General features: G+C 43.7%; 1 protein-coding gene and 1 pseudogene across 17 annotated transcripts in view; one reads left to right on the top strand and one right to left on the bottom strand.

The window, feature by feature from the left end:
* Positions 1–7,481, top strand: part of LOC133393125 (uncharacterized) — a 16,432-nt pseudogene extending 8,951 nt beyond the window's left edge.
* Positions 1–16,078, bottom strand: part of LOC1268478 (transmembrane protein 164) — a 106,354-nt gene that overhangs the window by 85,893 nt on the left and 4,383 nt on the right. The gene's annotated exons all lie outside the window — the stretch shown is intronic.

The raw sequence follows: 16,078 nt of genomic DNA, 5'->3' as shown, positions 1-16,078 counted from the left end.
GACACGACTGATGCCGTGCTCTGCCTGCATTCTGCTTTTATACGCGATGAATCACATCGTTGTCGAGCAGCAAAAAAAGCGTATGGATAAAAACAATCAATGAGTAAGTGAGCGAGCATCTACCCATTCAAAACCAGAACAGGTTACTGCCGCGCTCATGAAACAAAACACCCATTGAAAAGAACACCTGCGCGCTTGCTCAATGCACACACAAAGTTTCCCATGCGCACACAACGTGCAACGCAGAGATGCACGAAGGCCTTTCAATGGCGTGCACTGGCGAAACACCTGTGAGGGAATGCCGAGTTCATTGCTATTGTGCGCGTTTCCATTTCGCACCGGTGTCGCATTCACATTCATGAAACAGCACACCTGCGTTCTCGTCCGAGGAACAAGCGCTGCTGTCGATGCAAACTTTAGCTTTTTTCCAAGTGTGAACGCACGCTGTTTCACATGATAACACACATTATCAGAATACTTTCAACGCAATATGACATCATGGCAAGCTATGTTTTTCAGACACAAACCCGCGCACTTGCAAATACACATTAAAAAGCACACTCTCTTTCTACTACTACACACACACACATGCACACACACACATACACACATACACACACACACACACACACACACACACACACACACACACACACACACACACACACACACACACACACACACACACACACACACACACACACACACACACACACACACACACACACACACACACACACACACATACACACACATACACACATACACACACAAACACAAGTAACGTGGCAAAACAAGTGCACGGTGCGTTGAAAAAAAGGGTCCTATCTTTCTGTCCGATACTGTATCACAGACACAATAAGCATGAGTTATGCTTGTAGAGGATCGGAAGAAAGACAACACAGAACAATTTTCAGGACACAGGACTAAACCGTTAGAAGCACACCATGTAGAGAATTTACAGAGCCAGGATTGAAGGACTAGACAATCAGCTGTAGAAGATACAGGAAGAAAAATTTTAACGTCATCCGCATAAAGCAAGAAGCCGTTAGGATGAAGGATCGAAGTACAGTCATTGAGGAAGAGAATGAACAGTAAGGGACTAAGGACACTACCTTGTGTGACACCCGAAGAACTAAGAAAACATTCAGAGAAAGAGCCACAGATTTTAACTACATATGAACGATTCTCAAGATAGGAGTTGAACCACGGCAATATAGAGCCACCGAAACCTAATTTTAGAAGCTTAACAACAAGTAATGATAGAGGTATACTGTCAAAAGCCGCTTTGAAATCGGTATAGACAGTGTCTACTTGCTTACCACTGGATAGGTTGTAATATAGAGAAGACAAATAACACATTAGGTTGGTGGACACTGAGCGACGGGGCATAATGCCGTGTTGTTCTGTAGAAATATAATTTTTTACACAAGGCATTACAGATAAATGGACAGTTGACTCGAGGATTTTAGAACACGCACAAATAATAGAAATGCCTCTGTAGTTAGATGCTAGTGTGCGATCACCTTTCTTATAAATGGGAACAAGCCAAGCTAGTTTCCATTGACTAGGAAAAATCCCTGCACTAAGCGAGCGAGAAAAAAGCCGAGTAAGAATAGGAGTCAGGGTATTGCCACATTTTTTTCAAAACACACGTAGGGATGCCATTGGGGCCTGGTGAAAACGAAGTTTTAAGTTTGGATACAGCGGATTTTACTAGACTTTCGCTATGTCATTTTGTAGCCCCACACTTCGAATGACACCTTACAGGGCAATGTTGAAGTGCAGACAGGAGAATCCGTCCCCTTGCCTCAGACCCCTGTGAGATTTGAATGATTCTGGCGTCAAGTTCGATACTCTCACCTTGCACTCCACCGCAAATGCAAATTGGGTAGGTGGTAGGTTTGCCTCCAACAAACCCAGCTTGGAAGCTTAAAATTTGTAGCAAGGGGCGCAAGTCTGCGGAACAGGATCTGGGACAGGATCTTGTAAACGGCATTCAGGACTGTGATTGCTCGAAAATTCGAGCAATCCAGCCTGACGCCCTTTTTGTAGACTGGGTGAATAACACCCAGCTTCCACTCTTCCGGTAGTTCCTCTTCGGTAGTTAGCTCGGCCGCCAGCTCATCACTGCCAGCAGACATTTTACTCATAAGCAGATTGATAGTTCTGGCATACTCATCCAGAGATGGTGGGGGTACACCTGTGGACATAAAAATAGGAACTTTTTTTCTGACCGAAAGACATAGTTCTTTTCAGAATCATTTGGTAGCCCTGAAAAGAGCTGTTTCAATGGTGGTTGGGAGGTGGTGTTGCGGTGTTCCACAGAGCGAAAACACATTCTAACGGTCAATGTGTTGACCATTATTATCTTTCACTGCCTGGCAGCGAGTAGCCATATCTTCGATGAGCTTCCGGCAGGTGCTTACGTGGGTATGCGTTTCCACATTACCTCGCAGCGGGCCCATAGCTCATTGGCTAAAGGTGCATACTGGTTCTTGAGCTGGTCCTTAAGAATCGACCACAGATTTTCTATCAGGTTGAGGTCAGGACTCAACGCAGGCCCCGGTAGAACTTGCACATCCTGGTTTGCCAAATAACATCTAACTGTTCGCGATGTGTGCTTTGAGTCGTTATCATGCTGAAAGATGTACTGCTCTTCGTCTCCGAATTTTTGTCGAGCATATGGCAACATCTTACGACTAAGTATTTTTCTGTACCCTTCCAAGTTCAGTGTCTCGTTTATACGAAACAAAGGACCCGTTCCGTGCCAGGAGAAGCAACCCCACACCATCACGCCAAACGCCTTGTGTCTGGTCGAAGATTCTTTGCGCTCCGGAAAGTTTTCAATATTATTCAGTTGAAACACATTTCCTGCACAACTTGTCTGCTTGCGCAGTGGATCCAAGAACCTGGTTTTCATTTACAATCAGATCACCCACCTACAATCACCTGGGAACGATTCCTGGCCTACAATCAAAACATCGCTTCAACATTCACTGTACCACAAACAATGACCGGTATCTGTTCCGCCTGTGCCAATGGCATCGTAGCTGCTGATCGCGTTGTGAAGTGTCAGGGTTGGTGCAACTCTGAGTTTCACTTCTCATGCAGCAGACTTTTTGAGGAGCTGTATACTACTATTGAGTCCTGTGCACAACTTTCTTGGGCCTGTAAGGCCTGTGTGAAGTTTCATAAGGATCCGCGTACGGCCGTATTGGGGTCTTCCACCCCCTACACCCACACTTCTGTCGACCTTTCGTCTAGCATAGCCGACCTTAAAGCGGGCCTCCGTAGCGAGCTGCCCAGCACACCACAGCTATTAAGATTGAGCTGCTGGAAGTTTTAAAGGAGTAGATCCGTTCCTGCCTGCGTTCGACGCATACTGCCACCGATTTACCGGCTCAACGGCCCATTCATCACAATCCAGCGTCGTCTCACCCTGAATTGTTTAATTCAATGGTCAAAAATATCCCTGGTACTATTACACCCACACTACAACAGTATCCATCATTACCCGCTTCTCTTAGTGTTTGTGCGAACGAACCGTCATCCTTCACCAGTATGCCACCACTTAACAACCCGCAAACACCACTACTCAGAGGATCGGGATCGTCGCTCGATTCTGATACACTAGACATCATCCCACACACTGATACGCGAATGTGGCTATTCTTTACGCGTTTTTCCCCATCGGTTACTACTGAGCAGATTTCTCTCATGGTGCAAGTACGTCTAGCACTCGATAAGCGGGATGTGTTTGTACACCGACTGACGAAACTTGATGCCGACACTAGCACACTCTCATTTATTTCAATTAATGTGGGCATACCAGCCACTCTACGCAACAAGGCTCTCTCACCTGAGACATAGCCCTCTGCTCTTACCTACCGAGAGTTCCGTGACTATCGGACCAATAATTATAACACTACTAATAATAATACCTGTGAAACAACTGATAAAAATTAGATGCTCGATCAAAACGTTAATTATAACACTAAAACCTGTGCAACAACTGATACAAATTCGATGATCGATCAAAACGTTACTCTCGCTACCGACACTTATCATAATCCTCTCTCACATTCTGGAGGGAGTGCCCCGATACCAACCACTATAACAGATACGCTCGCACAGCCTGTTACGATTTCCTCACTTGCCATGACCACTACAGATACAGCTTTGTTTACAAACGAACCACATCTTGACCTTAATGAGCGAATGCTTGTTACCACCACACCTACCAGGTCACCTCCCGAATGCTTAGCCGCTCCTAAAAAAAGACCGCGTCGCGCAAACGCTAAACGGACTGATGAATCTGCTGACGCTGGCCCGTCGGATGAATAGCAATCTAGCACTGCATCCGGCGATGCACCTCGCTCAGCTCATCCTAGTCTCTCTATCTACTACCAAAATGTACGTGGTCTACGAATGAAAACTACAAATCTTCGTCTGGCGCTATCAGAATCAGAATATGATTTTATCATTCTCACTGAGACTTGGCTTACTCAGTCCATACCTTCTTCGCTCCTCTCTGACGATCATTATCATATCTACAGGTGCGATAGGAATCTTTCCAACAGTGCCCTCTCACGCGGTGGGGGTGTTTTAATTGCATGTTCCTCTTCAATCAAAACATTGCTGCCAGGTGTCTCTGTTTACATCGGCGTTGTTTACATTCCGCCTAGTCATGCGAATGACCCCGCAGTGATGAACGCTTTACATGATAGTGTACGTGAAATTTCAAGCCGCATTAAAGAGATCGATTTATTATACGTCTTCGGAGATTTCAATAAACCTGATATCAGATGGGAGCTGACTAATACATCAGAAGCCACCGATTGCTCTCCATGTTATTCTGTCATGCATTATGCACCTTTATGCAATTCCGTGGCTAATACCGATTTCGTTGATGGATTGCATAGTAGCGATTTATTTCAGTTGAGTGGTATTGCAAATCAATCTGGGCGTCAATTGGATCTGGTCTTCGCAAACCTAGCCGTAACCAATATTTTGTGCGACTCAATCACACCTCTGTACTCTGTGAATGGTACTTCGGCTCTAGAGAACTCCCTCCCATACGTAACACACTGTAGTATCCCACTTCTCAGTGAGGACTTTCATCATCCTTCATTGGATATGATGATTTATTATCCCGTACAACTATCCCACACCACCAACAGTCACACTCGCAGTATAGTCAATAGAAATTTCTTCAAAACGAATGTGGAACGTATGAATGCTCTTATTGTGTCGTTTGACCGCAATTTTGACTGCTCCAACTTTGCCACTATCGACGAAGCCACCGATTTCTTTAGCGTTTTTATGCGCTCAGCGATTAATTCCATCGTTCCTGTTGCTCAACGAAAGTCTGGCCCCGATTGGTCTCTTTAAGACGCATCTTTAAGACGGCTGAAAAAAATAAAATCTAAAGCCTACGCGGATTACAGTAGAACGAGATCATCGCTGCATAGGAGAATTTTTTTCGATGCACTGAACAATTTTCGTCGACAAAATCGTGTGCTCTACCGCTCCTTCATTCGCCGTACTGAAAGGCAGCTGTTTTCTAAGCCGACACGGTTCTGGAGCTTCTGGAACAAACGGCGCAATATAAGTAGTATCCCTCCGTCAATGAGGTACAATGGCGAAACTAGAATCGATACATCCGATGGCGTGGCACGTATCCTGCGTCCTGGAAACACGCGCGAATGGTTCCTATCCATAAAAAAGGCAGTCGACTTCATGCTAACAATTATCGTGGCATTGTTTCCCTATGCGCTTGTGCAAAGGTGTTTGAGCTCATTCTATACAATCCACTACTCACAGCATTTCAAAACTATATGAGCCCTAGTCAGCATGGATTTCTCCCAAGGAGATCTTCCACCACAAATCTTGCTGAATTTGTTGGTTTCTGCTTCGACAACATGGATCGTGGTACTCAAGTTGATGCAGTGTATATCGAATTCAGGGCTGCTTTCGATAGTATCTCTCAAGATATTCTACTCTCGAAGCTAAAAAAACTCGGTTTCCTCGACTGGCACATCACCTGACTGCGTTCATACTTAACTGGTCGTTCGTACTATATAAGCATAGGATCTCATCGTTCCAGCTCCTCCGAAGTGCCTCAAGGGAGTAACTTGGGATCGCTACTCTTCCTCATCTATATAAATGATCTATCTTTTGTTTCACCGCAAGGCCAACACCTAATGTACGCCGACGACGTAAAAATTTTCGCTCCAGTTAGAAACGACAGTGTCTGTGTACGCCTTCAAATGATCCTTGAGAATCTCGACAGCAGGTGCAGCAGAAACGCCCTCCAAGTGTGTGCTGATAAAAGCCAGTGTATTCAGCAGAACCCGTAACCCTATCTCGTTTACATACACTATGCTCAACACGGCTTTGGTTTGCACGACATGTATCCGTGATCTGGGGGTGCTACTCGACCAGAAGATGTCATTTCGCCCTCACATTGACAGCGTTGTTGCGAAGGGAAATCAGCTACTCGGTTTAATTACGCGGACCTGTAGCGAGTTTACCGATCCCATGTGCGTCAAGTCGATCTTCTGTGCCATCGTAAGGGCGTACCTGGAGTACTGCTGTCCGATCTGGTGCCCGCTTTGCGTTGGTGACATCAATCGCCTCGAGGCCATTCAACGGAGAATCACCAGGTACGCGGTTCGACTCCTTCCATGGCAATCCCACCACGCTTGGCCCTCCTACCATCAGCGGTGTCTGCTTCTCGGACTTGAACCACTCTGCTCTCGACGCAAAAACGCCCAATGCCTTTTTATATTCCGGCTCCTTAACGGAGAAATCGATTCCCCGGCATTACTAGCCAGCATCAATTTGTTCGCTCCCTATCGGATTCTTAGATCTAATTTCCATCTCCATGTAACGCGTACCCGCAATAACCAAAGCCAGGGACACCCTATTATACGTATGTCCCTCGAGTTCAATGAAGTGTTAGATTTGTTCGATTTTAGTATGTCTACCTCCACATTCAAGGGGAAATTGCGTCTACGTCACATTTAATGTTTGCTTATAACTAGAGGTTTATTTATATGCTCCTTAATTTAATCATAAGGTTGCCGATTAGACACGATGGTCCATCGGATATATATGACATACATAAATAAATAAATAAATAAATTACGTGGTCGCCTCCGTGACTAAGGGTATTTACCGTGTTTTTCAGATGATACGCTGATTGGAAAGGCGCCAGTCGTATTTAATGCCGTCCGAACCATCCAGATTGATTCTGGACTCATCCGAAAAAAATATTTTCATCCACCAAATGATGGATGCAGTTAGATGTTCTTCAGAAAACCGAATGCGCGCTTCTACGTGGTGCGGCTGTAGCTTCCGAACCTTTCGTGGCCTCCGGGCACAGAACCCAGCCGCGTGTAAACGGCGAGACACCGTCTTCGACGAAACTTGCAATCCAAGCTCCTGCTTGATGCGAGTGCAAGTTTTGAAAGGGTCCGCCCTGATCTTTTCAACAATCTGCGCGTCAACGTTAGCCGTTGTTTTTCGCGGACGACCTGTCGACTTACCCGTAGCCTCGCTACGAATGGCGTTGTCAACAAACGTCCGCGAACGGCCGAACGTCTTGCAGATTGTCTTTATTAGGACGTTCTCACGAAACAGCCCCTGACTATGTTTTCGCTCCTCTGGTGTGCAGTGCTTTCCGCGACCCATGATGATTTTGTTGATTTTTTTAACAGCAACCTTACACGTTGACCACTAACTGAAGAATGAAGCGCAAAATGGATTGGTTCTCCTTTTATACTGCCGCGAAACGCTATCGGCACTCGTAACTCAGGTAAGTGTCGCACCAAACATGAGAGTATATAAGGCAAAAATCGGCGATTGCAACTTCAGTACGCCTCGCACTCTTGCCGACGACACACCTAGCGCACGCATTGAGCCAAAAACAAAACACACACTCAAATTTTTTTTTCCTATTTTTAAGTACAGTGGTGTATCTCGTCGTCTGCGCCAATGCTGTCGCTGTTATTACTACTGTGATGCTGCTGTGGTGGTTGCCATGTTCTACCACTTGCGCCAGCCTCTCCTGCCTCTGCGCCATTCAGGTGTCTTTCGAAAAAGCACTTTCACTTTTCGATCACCTGCCTCAATCACTCTCCTTGTTTGTCAGGAGTTTTCCTTCCGCATTCCAGCACATTACGGTTTTAGGAGCAAACCCACTCCGTGCCTCATTCAATCTCCTATAAAACAAGCTGGTGTCCCTCGACTGAGAAAGCTGCTCCAGCAGCTGTTCGTCTGACTCTTCAAAACGGCGCTGCTAGGCCTGGAAAAGGTTTGCTTTTTCCTCAGTCGTCTATAGTTTTCCACGTTTTGACGGGTTTCATGCCGTTTGCAGGGTTTCATGCGGGTTTCATGCAGGCGCGGGCTGCATTCTTCTCGGATAGTGCTCGTCTGCACTCTTCGTCGAACCATACCTTTTTCTCTCTACGTGATAAGCGGCCGATCTAGTGTTCGGCTGCAGTGCTGATGGCTCGTTCCACCATACGCCAGTGATCTACGAGTGCGCTGTCGCGTACCCCTCCACCACATCAGGCTTGGGGTGGGCTAACTCCGTTGGCGCAGACGACGAGGTACACCACTGTACTTAAAAATAGGAAAAAAAAAATTGAGTGTGTGTTTTGTTTTTGGCTAAATGCGTGCGCTAGGTGTGTCATCGGCAAGAGTGCGAGGCGTACTGAAGTTGCAATCGCCGATTTTTGCCTTATATACTCTCATGTTTGGTGCGACACTTACCTGAGTTACGAGTGCCGATAGCGTTTCGCGGCAGTATAAACCACGAAGAGTTTCCAGGAAATGGTCCGAGTCGTCGTTTGCGCCTCTATGCGTTTTAACGTCGATAATATCCGAGAAGTGCCTTCCGTCAATCAGAACGTGGTCTATTTGGGACTTTTAATCACCCCTCGGGTGTCTCCAGGTGTAACTAAGGTGGTGTGCATACTGAAAGACGGTGCTGCAGATGCTTATGTGCTTGGAGGAAGCAAAGTTGATCAGCCTAAGGCCGTTGTCGTTTGTCAGCTGATGGACACTGAAACTTCCGATTGTTGATTTATACACCTCCTCCTGTCCGACCTTAACATTAAGGTTTCCAGAGACGACCTTCACGTCATGTTTTGGGGAGTGGTCGTACTCCCTCTCCAGCTGCGCATATAAGGCCTGCTTCTCGTAATCGGTGCTCCCTATGCGCGGTCTGTGCTCATCAATAATGCTCAAGTTGAAAATCCACGAATCCTCAACCTACTCATCCGGTCGTTGAACGGCCACCACGCGATTACCCTCTGTTGCATAGCACTTAGCACAATGAACGCAGTACCGAGCTCCCGCATCTCTCCACCACTATGGTAGATCGTGCAGTCACTATGGTACTGGCGCACCGTCACGCCTTTCTAGCATACCTCGTGAAGTGCTATTATTTCGAAGCCGCGGGCCCAGGTCACATTGAGCGCGATTCGGATCTTTACATTCGATGACATTTTGCAGTTCCATGTCCCGAGCATAAAATCGTAAGTCCTTTTTCCTTGCGTGGGTCTGGATCGATTGGTCCAATACGGTACTTCTTCTTGTAGACTTTTCGTTGCGGTGAAGTTTTTACGAGGGAGGCTTGCAAGGCCTCTCCTCTAACCACCAGTCTCGTCAAGCCAAGCCAAGACGGAAGAAGCCAGCGCAGCCCTTCAGGAAGAGGCATACGATGGGGGGAAGCCGCTCCTGACATGGAGAACAGACGCTCCCAGATAGAGTCAAGGGGATCAATCAGCTACCCCCCCCCCCCCCCCCCTCAATATTACCATGCAATCCATCCTCGCAAGGGATTGGGTTTCCCCGTATACCCAAGCTTGGATAATTGATAGACATGTTACCGTTCTGTACGACGGGAACGTATTGAGTAGGAGTAGGAGGTGGAGAGCCTATGTTAATTTTCTAGAGGCTTCGGATCTACCCTCGTATCAGCGAGGTATTGCTACAGCACTGCCAACAGAACCTGAACTAGTATGAGGTTAAAAAAAACACACAAGGGGTTTCATGATACGATCATGAGCGGGTTGGTTAAAGTCTCCCATGAGCACGAATCTGTCATTTGGACCTAGTGCTTTACAAATGCTGTTGACGGTGTCCAGTGGCGGATCTAACGGTAGGCGGACTAGGCGATTGCCTGGGGCCCCGCCGATTTAGGGGCCCCGTAGATCGCCATTCTATAGTATGTCGTATGGACAGAGTACTAGCGACAAGGGCCCCCGGAAGGATTGACGGTGGGGCCCCGAGGCTGGCGAACCTTTTGAACCCCCCCCCCCCCCCCCCTTTAATGCCCCTAGAACAGGGGGGCGGTTGAATAGTTGTTGAATAGTAGTTTGGTGCGTTTTAACGGTGTTTGGTGTAGCTGTACTTGTTTTTGGTGGAGCAGGCGATATTAACGTGCAGGTCATATCGGATGATAGTTGTACAGGGTACATCGGGCTATGTTGAGCAGGTATAGGTGAGTTTGTGTTGGTGAGTTAAGGACGATGGTGTGACGGTCTTTGCGGGAGTGAAATAAACTCACGCACATCGAGCCCGGCCGGCCAAGATCCTGCGGTAAGTGCTTTATCTCGAAGAGCAGCGATAATTCTAACCTTAAAATTTAGTGCGCTAACAGAGCTAATGGTTGTTCCCGCTTTCAGCAAACTAAAAGCGATGACGTCCGTGGTGTCCAACTGTGATTTTACCATCGAAACTACCTGATCAACGGTGACGGTTGTGCCTAACTTAGACAGATGTAGCCACATATACTTTTTTATCGGTAGTTGTGACACGGTTGGGATCAACGTAATGGTGATATCGGTTCCTGTTATTATTGGTGGTAGTGAAGGGCGACTTCTTTGGTGAGTATGGTTGGTGTTTGTAATAATAGGGTATAGTGGAGCATTGTCAACAACAATGGCTTCCAACTTTGATTAATTTCTCCAACTTTGTTATTTACATGTTTCCATTCATAATTTGCTAATGGTTCTGTAATGGGTTTGAGTTCTGCGTTTGTTATAAACATATTTCCCTGCCTTGAATTGATGAATTTAATTAACTGATTATCCTTCGAAATAATAGCTGCCACAGAATACTCCTGGTTGAATTTCTTGTGCGAATACTATGGTATACACTGTAATGTTTGGAAGATATACTTTACGTACCACTTCACTTCTAATTTGTAAAATAAATCCTTTTCCATCCTCTTCTTCGATGTTATGCTGAATTGCTACTCTCTGACCCAGCATTTCTAAATGATAATTAATTGAACATCTGTTGTAAAAATTCGAGGCGTTTATGAAAAAAGAACTTCCGATACTGACACACCGATCTTTTCAGTTTGAGATCTAAATAGCAAGTGTTTATGACCAATTCAAAAAATACTTACAATCTATTTTACATTCTAGGTTAACCCGATTTTAAGGATACACTTTACTCTTATCTTTTACCTAGATCGCTTGTCTCGTTCTTTTCCCGCGAGGATCGAGAATATAAATGTCCGCCCGCCTTATCCTTCGTTTCGCATGGAGTTTTTTTACCGCGATCCCTTTTTGGCTTGCTTGCCCTGTTTTATTGCTTTACCATATCGAATGTTCGCCGTGTGCGGGCGTGGGTTGTTTATGTTATTCGCTGTAAATGGATGCTTGGATCGCTCTCGTATCTAGCCTGTTGTTTTAATGCACCGAGTTGTGCGTATGTAGATCGTGTTATGCTTATTTCGTATCTTCGAAAAGGATATTGTTTATTTAAGATAGCGATCATGGTCCCTAAGTATGATGTTTTGCTAGTCTGAACTGTTGATTATTCTGTGCTATCCTGTTGCAAAGTTTATTCGGCTGCATTTGTTAGAAATCTGAACATATTTATGATAAGCTTTTTCGTACAGCGTTTCCTGTCAATGTTTTATTGCTTTGAGTAAATACAAAAGGACGGCGTGCAAAGTTCAAAATGTTGATTTTACAAAATTTAGTCTTATCTTTCTTAACGTTTCTTTCTACCTTACATTTGTAGATTACCGTTAAGTTTGAAAATGTGATCGTCGTGGTGATCACTCGTAAAGAGAAATTGATTTAAATGAAATTCATAAAATTAAGGGTGTAGTTAAAGTTAAAGATAAGTCGAAAATGTCATCGAGAAATGCTCGTTAAAGAAAATCATTTAAATTTGAATCTAAATATCGGCGTTGGCGGATAAAGATTTTAAAAAAATGTTCATTAAAAATGATTGATTAAATTTAAATTGTCGCGTTCTCAACATCTATATAGTTTGTAAAAGTCTCTGCCTAATATACCATCTGGTCCTATTTGTTTATTTGTTTATTTGTTTATTTGTAAATGTTAAGCGATTGGCCATCATTGGCCTTATCACTGATCTTAGATGGTCCTATATTTAATTCATCTGGAACTTATATAAAATCGTGTTCCAATTCTAGATTGTTGAAATATATAGTGCGTACAATATGCCATTTGAATAAATTGGTTTGTTAGATATCCCAGTTAATGATATTCAGTCTGAACGTATTGGGCCATGATTTTTCGTTAACTTGCTTGCTTTGAATAAAGAAATTGATGCTCCTGTATCAACAACTAATAATATAGATGTTTCTTTATTTGCAATGTTCAATCTAATCTTTATATAATCAAATCCATTTAGCTCTAAAGAGTAAATTGATCTAGGATTTGAGTTGAATCCTGTTGGTCTAAAAAAATATTGTCGTCCACTTCCTGTATCTGAGCTGGTATATGTTTCGTTGTTGTTGCCCTGTTTTTTTCCATTTGTTATTGCCCTTTGGTTTTTGTTTGGTCTGTCCTGATTACCATTGTAGTTGGAGTTTTATCTTTCATTGTTGTATCCCTGAATAAGTCGGTTGTTATATTAAATATTGCTTCGCTGATTGATTCAATTTCTATTATTTTAGTAGTTTCTGTTGAGTCGGTTTTGATTTGAACCATAGTTATTTTGATAGTTCCTATTCTGGTTTCCTTGATTTCTAGGATAGTTTCTACTGTAGCGTTGTGTATTTATGTTAAGGACATTAGTAGTTCTGTTTGTTTCTTCACTTTCATTCTCGATTACTTTCTGTGTTGCATCGGATATTGTCGCAAAAGTACCTGCCTTCAACAGTATTTTAGTTTCACAGCTACCTTTTCTTTCAGTGTGTCGATACCTGTTTTTTATTGCCATATTTTTAGCTATTTTTCTGAAATTCCTTGTTTAAGATAAATTACCTTTAGTTTTTTTTCTGAAAGCAGTTCGACCTCATTAGATTTGCTATTACTTTATCGTGTGTCGCTTTTTCTTCACATCTTCTCTTGATATTACTGATTAATTCTTGAAAAGTCGTTATATTGCTGGATAACCCTATTCTAGTCTTACTAGTCAGCCTGATTCTTATTAATTTCTTTATGGTTTGGATTTAACTCGAACAAAGCGTCCGCAAATGCATTAAAGGTATCGGGTGACCCGTCATATGTGGGTGCATATCAAAATTAGCCATTTTAATTTTGTTATGCAGCTTTAGTGAGACTAATATTATCTGAGCTAAGAGTTTAAATGATAATCTACTGGTTGTTAACAGTGATAAATTGATATTTTTATCCTCTAAGCTATTTGTAAAAAATCAGATGACTTGTTACGCGAGTCGTCGTTGGTTTAGATGTACTCATAGCAATGATATTTTGTATTAATGCATTAGAAATTTTGCTGAATTCTAAAAAAATATATTTGAATCTATTTTTTTTTTATATCATTTTGAATATCTTTAAATATTCCTTCGGTTTGGATTCTTAGTTTTGTTCTTGTACAAGTTCTTTGATTAGGATCAAGTATTTTTTTTAATATATATTTCAAAATTTCGATTTTATCGCTTATAGTAGGCATTCCTTTTTCATATTGCTTTCATTTACGTTCATGATATAGAACCCATTTCCTAGCTTAAAACTCATTTGATTATTTTTCAAAGTTGCAATACCTTGATGGAATATGCGGCGTGCATTTTGTTGCTGCTGATGATGATGCTACGCTGTTTTTATACCGTTGCTTGGTGTTTAATCGATGTTTGGTACATACTCGATGTTTGATGTGAAGTTCCACGATGCTCGATGTCTTTTCGGGGTTGAACGTTCATTCTTGCAGTCAATCTGTTCGTCTTCCACGTAGGGAACGGTTGTTCCATTCAATCACGCTGACCACGACTTGTTTCGTAATGCACTTTATTGTTCCATATCACTTGCTTCAAGAATCGTATAGATTGCTGTACTGTACCATGCTGTACTTGGGTTATTGTTAAAGCTAGCTTTTTTTTCGTTTCCCATTTCAAAGTTAGTCTTCTTGGTAAACCGATCGCATAAACGTTAATACGTTTTTACACATTTAGGTAGGTTTTCACAACATTGTGTACGGGTAATGTTTGTTAATCAATTAAACATTCTTTTTGCACTTACACTGCACTAAAAGTTTTTAATTTTCATTCTGCACTGAACTTGCTTGTAGCTGTTCTTTAATCGTTATTGATTTTTTACAAAGGGGTTACTTGAGCCAGCTGCGTTGATGAATGTTCCGTAAAAACTGCACATTTTACACTTTTTTCACTCTCCGTCGAATGCCGGTTATGGCCACAATACTATTGGTAGGTCACACGACACTTACGCTTTACGTTACCGTTGTACGTATCACATTTTACTTTAAAATAATTTGCTTATTCTTCTGCATGTCGATTGCAGATTAAGGTCACGGCCGCCATGTAATGTGATGATCGTACAACTGTACCTCGAGTACCGTCGCGGTAGTTCAGTTTTTACTGACATGAGTCGAGGAGGAATACACCTTTGTTCGAGTGGACTTTTCGACACTTGATCGTCCATGTGATCATAGAAACCTTTAGGAGGTTTCCCTTACTGGAAACGTTGGAGTTTAGAGAACTTGCCTTGGGTAGGAAGACATAACTAAACTCTTTAAATGAGAAGTCGATAGATATTGGATGGGCATAGTCCAATCCTAACTGTCCGAACGAATCTGACCTGTCATGATCGGAGTTGGTTTTATTTATACTCAAATGAAGTTAAGGGTTTCGTACATTTGGTTCCGGGTTGTATGTTGGAAAGTTATTATTTTAACTAAACTAGTTACGTTTATCTTATGTTGACAAGAACAATGGTTCTTTTCACTAAGTTCCTGTTTTAATGGGCTTAATGCATATACTGTTCCTGCTTTGGGTTACATACTGTTCCTACTTATGTTGTGCGTTTCGGTTGTTTTTGATAAGTGTGTCACATCTGTTATGTGTATGAATGGACGGCCTGAACTCTTCCGGGTGTGTTGTAGTGATGTGCTGTATGGAGCGCACCCACGACTCCATTCCGACTCCGACTATTGTTAGTTCGATTCCGACTCCGGTAAAATGGAACCACTAGATCCACCCGGAGTCGGAGTCGTTCGGTGTCGCCCGGAGTCTAACGGAGTCTTCCGGAATCGTCCGGAGTCGTCCGGAGTCGTTCGGAGTCGTCCGGAGTCACCGGAGTCGGAGTCGTCCGGAGTTGTCTGGAGTCGAACGACTCCGAACGACTCCAACGACTCCGAACGACTCCGGACGATCCTGACTCCGGGCGACTCCGGACGACTCCGAACGACTCCGACGATTCCGAACGACACCGAACGACTCCGGATGACTCTGACTCCGGGCGACTCCGGACGACTCCGGATGACTCCGGACGACTCCGGACGACTCCGAAAGACTCCGGGCGATTCCGAACGACTCCGGATGACTCTTGGCCTTTTCAGACGACTCCGGGCCTTTTTGGACGATTCCGAACGACTCCGGATATTGCAGCGCGGACCTACTTTCCGGAGTCGATTCCGAATTTATCGGAATCAGATCGGAGTGGACTCCGGATTTTTACCAACTTTACCCATCACTAGTGTGTTGTTACAATGTGTCTATAGCTGATAGTGTGTATTATATTAAGTTGTGTATTGCAGATATGCTACACTGCTATGCGTAATCAAAGAGTCATTGAAATCCAAGCCTACTAGTGATACA

Source organism: Anopheles gambiae, chromosome 3, assembly GCF_943734735.2.
Source record: "Anopheles gambiae chromosome 3, idAnoGambNW_F1_1, whole genome shotgun sequence".
NCBI lineage: Eukaryota > Metazoa > Arthropoda > Insecta > Diptera > Culicidae > Anopheles > Anopheles gambiae.
The sequence above is the reverse complement of the archived record's forward strand: the minus strand, read 5'-3'. Positions and strand labels throughout refer to the sequence as shown.